The sequence below is a fragment of the Eptesicus fuscus genome, chromosome 11 (genome assembly GCF_027574615.1).
Source record: "Eptesicus fuscus isolate TK198812 chromosome 11, DD_ASM_mEF_20220401, whole genome shotgun sequence".
NCBI classification, from domain to species: Eukaryota; Metazoa; Chordata; class Mammalia; order Chiroptera; family Vespertilionidae; genus Eptesicus; species Eptesicus fuscus.
In genome coordinates this window covers 57,170,164-57,182,618 of record NC_072483.1, presented here as the reverse complement: position 1 = coordinate 57,182,618, position 12,455 = coordinate 57,170,164, and positions in this window count along the sequence as shown.

The window sequence follows — 12,455 nt, the reverse complement described above, 5'->3', positions numbered from 1 at the left end:
ACTCTCATTTCTCATTCTTAAATTATTCCTTATCCCTCCCATCACCAGCGTCCTCCATAGTCTAGAAAGAAAACTATTCTCTATGACCTAATGCCCCCTGCTTTTTTTTAAAAAAAAAAAATTTTTTTTATTGAGTTCAGAGAGGAAGGCAGAGGGACAAAGAGATAGAAGCATCAATGATGAGAGAGAATCATTATTGATTGGCTGCCTCCTGCACATCCCCTACTAGGGATCGAGCCCGCAACCTGGGTATGTGCCCTTGACTGAAATCAAACCTGGGACCCTTCAGTCTGCAGGCCAACACTCTATCCAGTCTGCAGGCCAACACTATCCACTGAGCCAAATTGGCTAGGGCCCCTCAGCATCCCCCCCCCACCCCCACTTTTTAAATTTATTTTAAAATATATTTTACTGATTTTTTTACAAAGAGGAAGGGAGAGGGATAGAGAGTTAGAAACACCGATCAGCTGCCTCCTGCACACCCCCAACTGGGGATGTGCCGGCAACCAAGGTACATGCCCTTGACTGGAATCGAACCTGGGACCCTTCAGTCTGCAGGCCGATGCTCTGGTCAGGGCCCCCTGCTTTTTTTTTTTTTTTGTAAGTTATTTCATTATGTCAGATATTTAACATGTTGAAAGACAACTAAAGCTGTTTTTCTCTGGGTAAAGTGCAGACACCAGGCGTTGTTTCTACTTTGAATGGTGTGTATTGAGAACTCAAGGAGCTGTGAAGAAGGAAAGGATGTGCTCAGAAAAGCTTGTCCAGGCCAAAAGGAAAGGATTGATGCGCTGGTGAGGGGACTGACTCAGAAATGAAAGGAAATGCCGAAAAGAACTTCCCATTAACCACAAGGAGGTGGAGGGGGTGACACCACTTTATTATACAGTAGTGCAGGGGCCGCCCTTCCAAATAGCCACCGCCCTGTGCACACACGCTGAACATCATGAAGCAAGACCAAGGTTACCATTGTAGGGCAGGTTACCATTGTAGGACAGGTTACCATTGTAGGACAGGTTACCATTGTAGGACAGGTTACCATTGTAGGGCAGGTTACCATTGTAGGGTAGGTTACCATTGTAGGACAGGTTACCATTGTAGGGTAGGTTACCATTGTAGGGTAGGTTACCATTGTAGGACAGGTTACCATTGTAGGACAGGTTACCATTGTAGGGTAGGTTACCATTGTAGGACAGGTTACCATTGTAGGACAGGTTACCATTGTAGGACAGGTTACCATTGTAGGGTAGGTTACCATTGTAGGACAGGTTACCATTGTAGGGTAGGTTACCATTGTAGGACAGGTTACCATTGTAGGGTAGGTTACCATTGTAGGACAGGTTACCATTGTAGGGTAGGTTACCATTGTAGGGTAGGTTACCATTGTAGGACAGGTTACCATTGTAGGACAGGTTACCATTGTAGGACAGGTTACCATTGTAGGGTAGGTTACCATTGTCGGGTAGGTTACCATTGTAGGACAGGTTACCATTGTAGGACAGGTTACCATTGTAGGGTAGGTTACCATTGTAGGACAGGTTACCATTGTAGGGTAGGTTACCATTGTAGGACAGGTTACCATTGTAGGGTAGGTTACCATTGTAGGACAGGTTACCATTGTAGGACAGGTTACCATTGTAGGACAGGTTACCATTGTAGGGTAGGTTACCATTGTAGGACAGGTTACCATTGTAGGACAGGTTACCATTGTAGGGTAGGTTACCATTGTAGGACAGGTTACCATTGTAGGGTAGGTTACCATTGTAGGGTAGGTTACCATTGTAGGACAGGTTACCATTGTAGGACAGGTTACCATTGTAGGGCAGGTTACCATTGTAGGACAGGTTACCATTGTAGGGTAGGTTACCATTGTAGGACAGGTTACCATTGTAAGATAGGTTACCATTGTAGGGTTGGATCTTAGGAGACTCTGGGGTATCAGCAAGGTTGGGTCAGGGTGATGTCTGACACTTAGGATAGATCTGAGATGGTCAATAGTTCATGAAACAGGAGACAAAGTATTGCTTACTTATACTGGATAGTAAATAAAGATAACAAATAAAACTGATCAGGTTCACTCTAGTGCCTTTAGTTCTTCTACACTGTGTTGGTGCCTGGGAGAATCAGGGCTTCCCAGAGATGGGATCTCTGTACCAGCATAGAAGAGCAGAATTTGAAGTAAATAGCTCTGACATGATTAGGCAAAAGAATAGATGAATCTGAACAAAATCCCTACTGAAAGATTCGCCGAAACCGGTTTGGCTCAGTGGATAGAGTGTCGGCCTGGGGACTGAAAGGTCCCAGGTTCGATTCCGGTCAAGGGCATGTACATTGGTTGCGGGCACATCCCCAGTAGGGGATGTGCAGGAGGCAGCTGATCGATGTTTCTCTCTCATCGATGTTTCTAACTCTCTATCCCTCTCTCTTCCTCTCTGTAAAAAAATCAATAAAATATATTTTTTAAAAAAAGATTCTTTCCTGTGACCTATAACTCAAGTGATTTAGCAAAGCTTAAAAAAACAACAACAAAAAACCATGAAGCTCAAAAAATATATCTACAAAGACTTCATTGTCCTGTCTGCACACGTTCCTCTCTTTGCTTTTTGGTCATTCTCACCTATTCTACTTCTCATACTGCAATTAAATAAAACACAAGCATGCAGTAAGGGCATTCAGAACTGCTAGAAAATCAAGCAATAAGCAAACAGAAGGAATTGTTTGATATTCTTTTCCTTTTTAAAAATCCTCACCCGAGGATATTTTCCCATTGACTTTAGAGTGCAAGAGAGAGGGAAAGACAGAGAAATATCCATGTGAGAGAAACACATCCATTGGTTGCTTCCTGCACACACCCTGACCAGGGCCAGGGAGGAGCCTGCAACCGAGGTACATGTCCTTGACCGGAATCGAACCCGGGACCCTTCGGTCTGCAGGCCGACACTCTATCCACTGAACTGGCTAGGGATGTTTGATATTCTCAGTGGTCGGCAAACTGCGGCTCGCGAGCCACATGCGGCTCTTTGGCCCCTTGAGTGTGGCTCTTCCACAAAATACCACGGCCTGGGCGAGTCTATTTCGAAGAAGTGGCATTAGAAGAAGTTGAAGTTTAAAAATTTTGGCTCTCAAAAGAAATTTCAATCGTTGTACTGTTGATATTTGGTTCTGTTGACTAATGAGTTTGCCAACCACTGCTTTAGATCCACTGGTCAGTATCCAGGAAGCACAACTGGATTCCCTTTAGATCACCAGTTCAGGCAGGCTTCTTCTGAGCTTCTGCACACACAATGCCTTCAGCCGGGAACTGCAGCTGCCCCACTCCTTTTCCCTTAGAGACAGCGCTTTGAGCCCTTCAGTCATTCCAAACGGCCCCTTTGCCACGCCTTGAAGTGAGCCTTGAAGTTAGGGCACCTGAATTCCAATTCTCGCTTTGCAACTTATTGCCTGTTTAGCTTGCTGCCTCAGTTTTAAGACCGGTGAGCTGAGCTGGGCAGAGCCTGTTGAGCGTGCCTGGAGCATGAAGGCACTTAAGTATCAGAATGACTCCACCGTTTCCCCTGCAGGACGCTCTGGAGGCACCCAGTTCTCAAACAGGGCTCTCCAGAGCGCTTTCCACCCAAGAAGAAAAAATAGCTTCCAAGAGACCCTACTCCCCGAACCATTCTTTCTCCCCCATCTTGAAGATGCCAAGCTCAAAAAGTTCCCTCAAGTCACCCTCAAGTTGCAAAAGGAAATTTTTTTTTCTCCTTTTCTTCCACTAGCGAGGCAGAAGTGCTTAGAAAGAAGCATGATCAGGAGACCTGATGGATACTCATTTGGTTTTTAAAAAGGTAAGATTCTGGAAAAACGACATAGTACTCAATTCTACAGAAGGTATGTCACCGATTCAAATTAGTTTTATTCCAAATATTATGATTTATTTTGGAAATAAGAAACCAAAATATTTCTCCAACCACTTTTAAATACGAAAGGTGGTCACCCTATCGAAAGCTCAACATCTTTTTTTTTTTTTAATTTCTTTATTGATTAAGGTGTCACATATTTGTCCTCATTCCCCCATTCCCATCCCCCCCCCTCCACGCATGCCCCAACCCCCTGTTGAACTTAACCGTTGGATAGGCTCATATGCATGCACACAAGTCCTTTGGTTGAACTCTCCCCCTCCCCCCCACCCTCCCCTATCCTCCCTCTGAGGCCCGATAGTCCGATCGATGCCTCCTTGCTTCTGGTTCTGTTCTTGTTCCTCAGTCTATGTTGTTCATCATTTTCCCTAGATGAGCGAGATCATATGTCACTAGATATATACTTATGAGAACTGAATGTGAGACGAGCAATAATAGTTATGCTGACAGGCAGATGGATCAGTCTGTAGTGAGTTTCTTTCTGGACCAACAGTTCTTTTGAGACCCAATTTCAATGTCCACCAGTTCCTTATGTGTACATGTCAGCACTGACCCCTCAGCTCTGGATGGTGGACAAATGGTGGTAACGGAGGTCCGACTCCCTCTGGTTTGGTCTCGGCCGGACCCAGGGGCACGGCTTCACCCGGACTAAGGGGCACGTGGCCTCACCCGGATCTAGGGACACATGGTCTCACCCGTACCCAGGGACGGAAAGCTCAACATCTTTATGCCAGTTATTTCTACGGAGAGGTCAACTTCCAGATTAATTCACTTGATAACCTTTGAAATTTCCAGTGAAATTGGGCTTTGATGTGCTACCATTAGCCATTGTAAGCAATGGGCTATTTCACATAAAGGAGAAAAGCAAGTAAAGCAATTGTCTCTTAATGTTACAGGTAAAGTGTGGCTTCCCCAAAAGATTCGCTTCCCGAAAGAAGAGACCACTTGCAAGGCTATGCGTTCTCATGAAGAGCTGAATTTTGTCCGAGGAGCTTCTTGGTGTTTTCATTTCCTAGGAGTTCCCGGAGTACTAAAATTATATTGAGACAAAGTGTTTATGTTCTAAAAGTGCAGGCTCTGCATTCCAGGCTACACACTGAGGGTTCTCTAAACAGAGACGGCTCTTACTGAAACTTGGGAAATAAGAATAACTCATAAGGGCTTGGACTGTACATAATGGAAAATTAGAAGATAACCGAAGAGCCAGCTGGAAAAGGGATCAACCTAACCCAGGGGTTGACAGACCTTTCTGTGAAGGGTTGCATGGTAAATATTTAAGGCTTCATGGGCCATGCAGTCTGTTACAAGTTCTGCCATTGAGGCTCAAAAGCCAACATTGACAATACATGCGTGAATGAGCACGGTGGTGTTCTAATAAAGCTTTATTTACAAAACCAGAGGTGGCCTGGATTGGCCCTCAGGGTATAGTTTGACCACTTTGGTGTATCTAATCAAATGCTCACTAACTGGTTAGAATTATTTTAACATTTGGTGGCTTGGAAACTTAACTACTAAGAAAGGTTAGACTTTGTGCTTAAATCGAACGTGGCCTAAAATGTTACATTAGAGATTTAATCTTCTGGATCAGACATTGTGCTCTTCAGGAATCTACTTAAAATGCAAGGGCTTAGAAAATACATCAAGTCTCTATTTTTTTTTTTTTAGTACCAATGAAGCAACTAGCACAAGAGTACACAGTGCCTAGAGCAGAGAAAAGGGGATTAAAGGGTAAAGACATGAGTGGGAGATATAGTCTCCCCATTTAATCAACTATTCAGAGAATCCATTTGACCACCCACTAATATTTTTGTTGTTGTTCATAGAGAGGTGCATTCTTTAGGAATAAAGTTCTGTAGGAATGAATGCTCAAATATCCAGACACAGAGCCACCACTTCATTCTTACCCACCCATTCAACAAACACCTATTTTGTTGTAAGGCTCAGTACTAGGAATTGAAGTGGAATAGGATAACCCAGCAGGGAAAATCCACATATAATACAAGAAGGTAGAATCTACAAAAGAAGCAAGAACAAAGGGTAATTCTTTTCAAAAGTCCCTCAAACTGCTGGCCTCAGTTTTCTCTTGCCTTCCCTCCCATTCATCTAGTTTGGGGTATTAAAATGTGTTCTGTTCTGCGTGCTAATTACCCCTATTTTTAAAGCTGGCATGCCAGTAACAGTGAAAAACTATAAATATGATGGGTAGTTTTTATTTTTAAAACCTTACTTATTCTTTGCTATTTCCTTAACATTTCCTTTTCAGTTGCTTAAAAAAAAAAAAAAAGAAAGATAACTAGGAAATGTTGCTCATGCACTAAAACCCCTTTGTGTGTTTAACCCATTCACCATAAGCTTGATTTACAACAGCCTTCCTTACTTGACGAATCCCACACGCCCCATAATTTAAACATCTTACTACACCTCTCACTGGAGTGCCTTTTTATGTGAATGTAAATTGATTCTGAAACTGCTCCCAGTCAGAAGTTTGTGTTTGACATACTGTAGCTTGGATTTGCAGATAGTCACAGTAAGGTTCAATCTATAAGGTATAGGATTGAGGTTTAATTGCCACCATAATTAACCTAGCTCAGGTTAATTAACCATAAAATATACACTCCAGCTGACTGTTTAACCTGCCACAAATAAATGAATGATGTCTATCCTGAGCCACTCAACTATGGAATGCAGTTTGTTCCGTCGTATACAGACAAAAGAACCTTGAGATCATTTCTGGATTGGTGTGGCTTATTCTTCTTTGAGGACTTTGAGGGATTTTCAGTGGAATACAGACAAGATTTTTTCTCTCATTCTTTAGAAAGCAACCCCACTAACTCTTCTCTAGTCCAAGTAAAACCAAATATAAACTGTGTAAGGTAGTAAGGATGGGATATCATTTTTCCCACTCAAAAAGAGTATGCTGGAAGACACTTAAGGATCTCTGTTTGTAGCTTATTCTAGGATTTAATCATTATTCCTGCTATTGGCAAGTTACCCTGCAGGTTTTAGCACAAGAAAATGTTAAATTACATGAAATATTTAGTTGCACTTGATAAAAGTTATGCTTTTATTTTTTCCTCCCAAGGACTTGTTCAATATTTTACAGTTAGCCAAATATGAAAGTACTTCAGACAAGGTTGAGTATCATGTTCGTAAGTCAGTAAAATTTCAAGTCCTACTTTTTCCTTCAAGCGGAGGGAGGGTGTTAGTTTCAAATACACCTGGGTTTGGGTGTCAGCTCTCCTCGGAGACAAAACTCCAGGCCCTTTCCCTGATCCCCTTCTCAGGGCCACAGCCTGGGGAGGGGGAAATGTCTTGCAGCGATGAGCTCGGGCTGACTAACAAAAGCAGGTGCACAAATGTGTCCAGATGGGACAGGACTGAGCCCGGAAAGAGTGGAGGGCTCCACAGAAGTTGCTGGCACCCTGGCCCCTGTCTAATGTCACCATAGCCAGAGCCACGTGGAAGCTCTTCTTCCAAAACACAGAGCGTGGTGTTTTTGACCCAAGTAACCAAGTCCAACCCTCTTGGACAAATGCTTTTTTGTCTCTGAAATTAGGCTTGTGGCCTTAAAAATTCCTGAGGCTTGGAGTAGATAGAGAGGGCATTAGAGTTCTTCCTTCTGCACCAGGAATCGTGCCATGCTGTAAACTTACCATGGGAAAAGGGGAAGGAAAACAAGCCTGCTTTAATGACATGCACATTTAAACTGTCAAATGGTTCTTTGCATTTATCTGGCACTGGTATTATCAAAGGACTCTTCACTCACGGGCAAGTCTTATACCGAGTGCTGCTGAGCCAGATGCGGTGTTTGGCAGTGTGTCCTTGCCTGGCACCTGCCCTGCTGGAACGTACAATCTGATGCAGGAGACAGACAAGACAAGTGACAGATGTGAGAAGTGCTAAGAAGCATAAATAGGATGCAATCATAGACTAACGGGGTGCAGGTCGAAGTGGAGAGGACCTGCTGAAAAGAGTAGTCGTTGAGGCTAAGCTTTAGCATCCTTCACTTGTTCCAGCCTCTTCCAAGGTTCTGAGGAGTTCCATGCTCACGTGTTTCTGTAAAATTTGCAAACTTTAGATTAAAAACGTTATTTTTCAATAAAAAAAATTTCCTTAACGTGTATAAGCTTCAAGGCTCACAAAATCTGGATTAATGCTTGATGGTTAGGGAAGATTTCTCTGAGGAAGAGACATTTTGGTTGATGCTAATAGGATGAGAAGGAGCCCAACATGTTTGATGTAGGAGGGTGGTCCAGGTGGGCATTTGAAAATTCTGAAGCTGGAAATTGCCGAGCGACTTGAAGGACCTGTGGGGGGAGTAGGATGGGGAATGAGGGAGAGGTAGGAGATAAATTTAGAGAAGTTGGCAAGGGCAAACATGTAGGGCCATGGTGGCCATATAATGGAATTTGGTTTGAGTCAAAGTAATACATAAAACCTTGTCAAGCAAGAGAATGACATGATCAGATTTATGTTTTTGAAAGATTACTCAGGCTCTGTAAGGAGAATAGATATCTCGGGTGGGGGGCACGATTAGAGGAAGGAGGCTGTTGCAATATTCCAGGTGAGAGATGACTGATGTTGCTTTTGGATTAAAGTGGTGGTTGTGGTTATGTGGGGGGGGAGTAGACAGATTTAAGATACATATTAGATTTTGAAATCATAGGCCTAGCTGATGAGTAGGAGATAGGGAGCTGAGAAGAGTGTGAAGTCAAAGATGACCCAAGTAATTTTCTGATTTGAGCTATTGGATTGATGATAGTGCTACTTTCTAGGGTGGAGAAGGCCTAGGAGAAGGAAAAAAAATTGGGTGGATGAAGTTGAGGAGGAATAAAGAGCTCTGATTTGGTTGTATTAAGTTGGAGATATTTGTTACTAAACAGTGAGATGTTGAATGGGCAGTCAAATACACGAGTCTGAAAATTAGAAGAAAGCTATAGGCAAAAATTTGAGAGATACCAACATATATTTGGTAAATGCAACATATTTCTAAACTATGTAAGGTTCTGTGTCTACTGGTTCTTCATTCAGTAATTTAATTGGGACATGACATAGCCTCTAAACTTGAATAAGTAGAAATCCTCAATTGAAGAGTTACTTTCATGTAAAACTATAGGATTCTTAATAAGAAGATGATGGGGGCTGAGCAGAAGTAATGCCAGAGGGTTGCAATAATCACAAAAAGTTGTATTAGGCATATCTTGGAAGACATTTATTAATATTATAATGGATATGACTTTATATGTATAAATATATCAATGCTGATATCCCTTTGAAGGTGATAAAGGAGCAGGATTATGGAGCTAGATGTTATTCTTCATCACTTAATCTCACTCCAGGGTGCAGGAATGAATTAAGTATGTGAAATATGTACACCATCTTAATAAATCATAACTTTAACTTTGTTATCAGTTAGTTTACATTTCTTAGTGGTCTGTGAGAAACAATTATAGCACCACCACTGAATCATTCCAATCAATGAGCAGACTAGGCTTTGAAAGCATACACGAAATGTGGCTAACATTGTGTTTGCTTGTGGATTAAGACCTTAACTTTAGGAGGCTTCAGTTATAAGATGTTTCCCCAGAGTGAGATATATCTATATATATTTGCAATATATATGTATATTGCAAAGAAGCAAGAAAGACAAGTATTGGCTAATTGGCTCTCTAATTTCTTCCAAGTGTAACTGAAAGTTCTAAGTGTCAACTATAATTAAACACTATTTGAGGGTTTAGGATCCTGACAAATTCATATTTGTGTGGGTGTACATAGCATCAGAGACAATTTCAAAGAGATATGAAATGGAGATACTGTATCATAAGGGGGAAGTAATTTGCTAAGCAAGTCTTCTAAAAATTCTTACTTTTTCCTTAGGGAATATAGATTAGTCTCTCTCTCTATATATATAAAAAGAGGTAATATGCAAATTAGCTGGGACGCTGTAACAGTCACGACTGCTCAGGAGGAGGCTGTGTGCACAGGTGGGCAGGAGGGGACTGCTGCATGGTGAGGCAAGCCATGGATGGTGCAGGCCTGCGGAGAGCAGGGCGGAGCAGGGCCCACAGAGAGCAGGGAGCAGGGCCTGCCTGCCAGCTGAGGTGAGCAGGCAGGCCCGCAGAGAGCAGAGAATAGGCCCTGCCCACAGGGAACAGGGCCTGCCAGCTGGGGCATGCCGGCAGTCCTGCCTCTGTGCGTGAGCTGCAGAGGAAACACCTTTTCTGACCGCTCATTGGCTAAGCTCCCGGAATGCCACTCGCAGGGTTCTTGGTAACTTGCATAATAAGAATCCAAGAAGGTGATCTAGGGTTTTTCCACCTCACCCCTGGAGGAAAAAACGAAGGTCCACTGCTGGAGGGGCTAAGAAATGTCATATCCTGCCCTAGCAGGTTTGGCTCAGTGTATAGAACCTTGGCCTGCCGACCTCAGGGTCCGGGTTCGATTCTGGTCAAGTGCATGTACGTAGGTTGCAGGCTCCTCCCTGGCTGAGGCCCAGGTCAGGGCTCATGCAGGAGGCAACCAATTGAAGTGTCCCTCTCACATTGATGCTTCTCTCTGTCTTTCCCTCTCTCTTCTACTCTCTCTAAAAATCAATGGAAAAATATCCTCAGGTGGGAATAAAAGGAAAGAAAGAAAGAAAGAAAGAAAAAAAGAAAGGAAGAAAGAAAGGAAGAAAGAAAGAAAGAAAGAAAGAAAGAAAGAAAGAAAGAAAGAAAGAAAGAAAGAAAGGTCATATCCTATGAAAGACACATCTTGAAAATGCCTAAAGAAAGTTGTCATTTTTTTGTGGTGAAGGGACTGGAGTCCGTGTTGATGAAAACACCTTGGCAGCTTCGGCGGCCGGCAGTGGTAGCAGCAGCGGGGTGATGGGGCTGGTGCCTTCCCCTGATCAGCCTGGTCGCCTCCCACAAAGGGAGGCCAGACTGCAGCTTAGGCCCGCTCCCTGCAGGGACATCCCCTGAGGGGTCCCGATTGGAGAGGGTGTAGGTCGGGGTGAGGGGACCCCCCCCACACACACACACCTGTGCACTAATTTCGTGCACCAGGCCTCTGGTGTGTGTGTGTGTGTGTGTGTGTGTGTGTGTGTGTGTGTATATATATATCAGTAGTTGCAAATGCAGTAAAAGTTGCATTATTCTTAAACAATTCCATTTATCGATTAGAATTTTAGAAATATACAGGCATTGAAATAATTTTGGAATTCAGGAAGATCATCAGGCTGCAAAGTATGTTTCTTAGAGAATGATACCTGTAGCTATGCAACGTGAAGAATGCCAGTCAGCTTGGCATTCAACTCTATATAAAATTTTTCATGAATGAATTTTGCATGAATTAGTTTCTATCTTCTTTCAGAACCCTTTTCTTTAGATTTTTCTCTTCTTTTTGATGAGAGTTGGTGATTTAGGAGTTTTTATCTTATCTTTATGGGATTCTATCCTCTACTACTCCCATACACACAATTCCTGAAATACTTATCTGAAACCTAGTGTTTGACTAGAAGTCTAATTTAGGAAAAAAAAAAAAAAAAAGGTAGGCATGAAGAAGGCAGCAGAAAATGATAAACACAACAGGAAAGCCAACATAAGAACTTAGGGGTAGAAATAATACTTTCTGGGTTACTTGACTTGAGAGTGTTGAACCCTAAAGGACAAATTAATGGTAAGACAAAATATTTTAGAACAGTAAGAAAGGAGGCAAAGACTACGATAGGATTATAATGGAATGATTCAGGAGACCTTGCTGATAATGCTGGAAAGAGAAGTAACACAGTTTCAAATTCTTCCTGTTTTAGAATTTTTGGTATGTAAACTAAATAGAGCAGATAGAACAGCCACCCCACGCTGTTTCCTTGTGAGGTTACAGCCTCTATCATCTCTGCCTCCAACTCAGACTTTCTGCAGCCATCAGCCTATAGTGATGTCCAAAGTCAAACCTAAGTCATTAAGAAGTCAACAACCCCAAGGTATACTGAAAAGTGCCCATTCCTCCCTCTGGTTGGGATACGGCAAGGGTCTGACAGTCATCCACGCTGCTGTAGCCAATCTCCTGGGTGAATTGCTGAGATACAGTAGTCACCTTGGAGCTCAAACAGGCCTCCCAGGGGACAGGTGCCACGTGGCTCCAGAGAGCAGTTGCTGTACCAGCTGAATGTGGCGGGTCTGCCTGGGAACTGCCCCTGGATCCTGCTTCCAGAGCCAGATTCCACCCAAGGAGCTTCTATTCTGCCCCCTGGCCTCCTCAGCTACCTACGTTGTGTACTGTTTGGGTTGTCTCTCACCAGTTACATTTCAAGTAACATGAGCAACTAAACAATTCAGTACACTTGTGGCTATCCAAAATATCATTGGTGACTGCATTATCTATAAAATACCCTTATAGGATACTTACTTTGTTTGCCTTTCTTTGGTTAAAAAAAGATCACTTTTTAAAAAATATATATATTTTATTGATTTTTTACAGACAGGAAGGGAGAGGGATAGAGAGTTAGAAACATTGATGAGAGAGAAACATCGAACAGCCACCTCCTGCACACCTCCCACTGGGGATGTGCCCGCA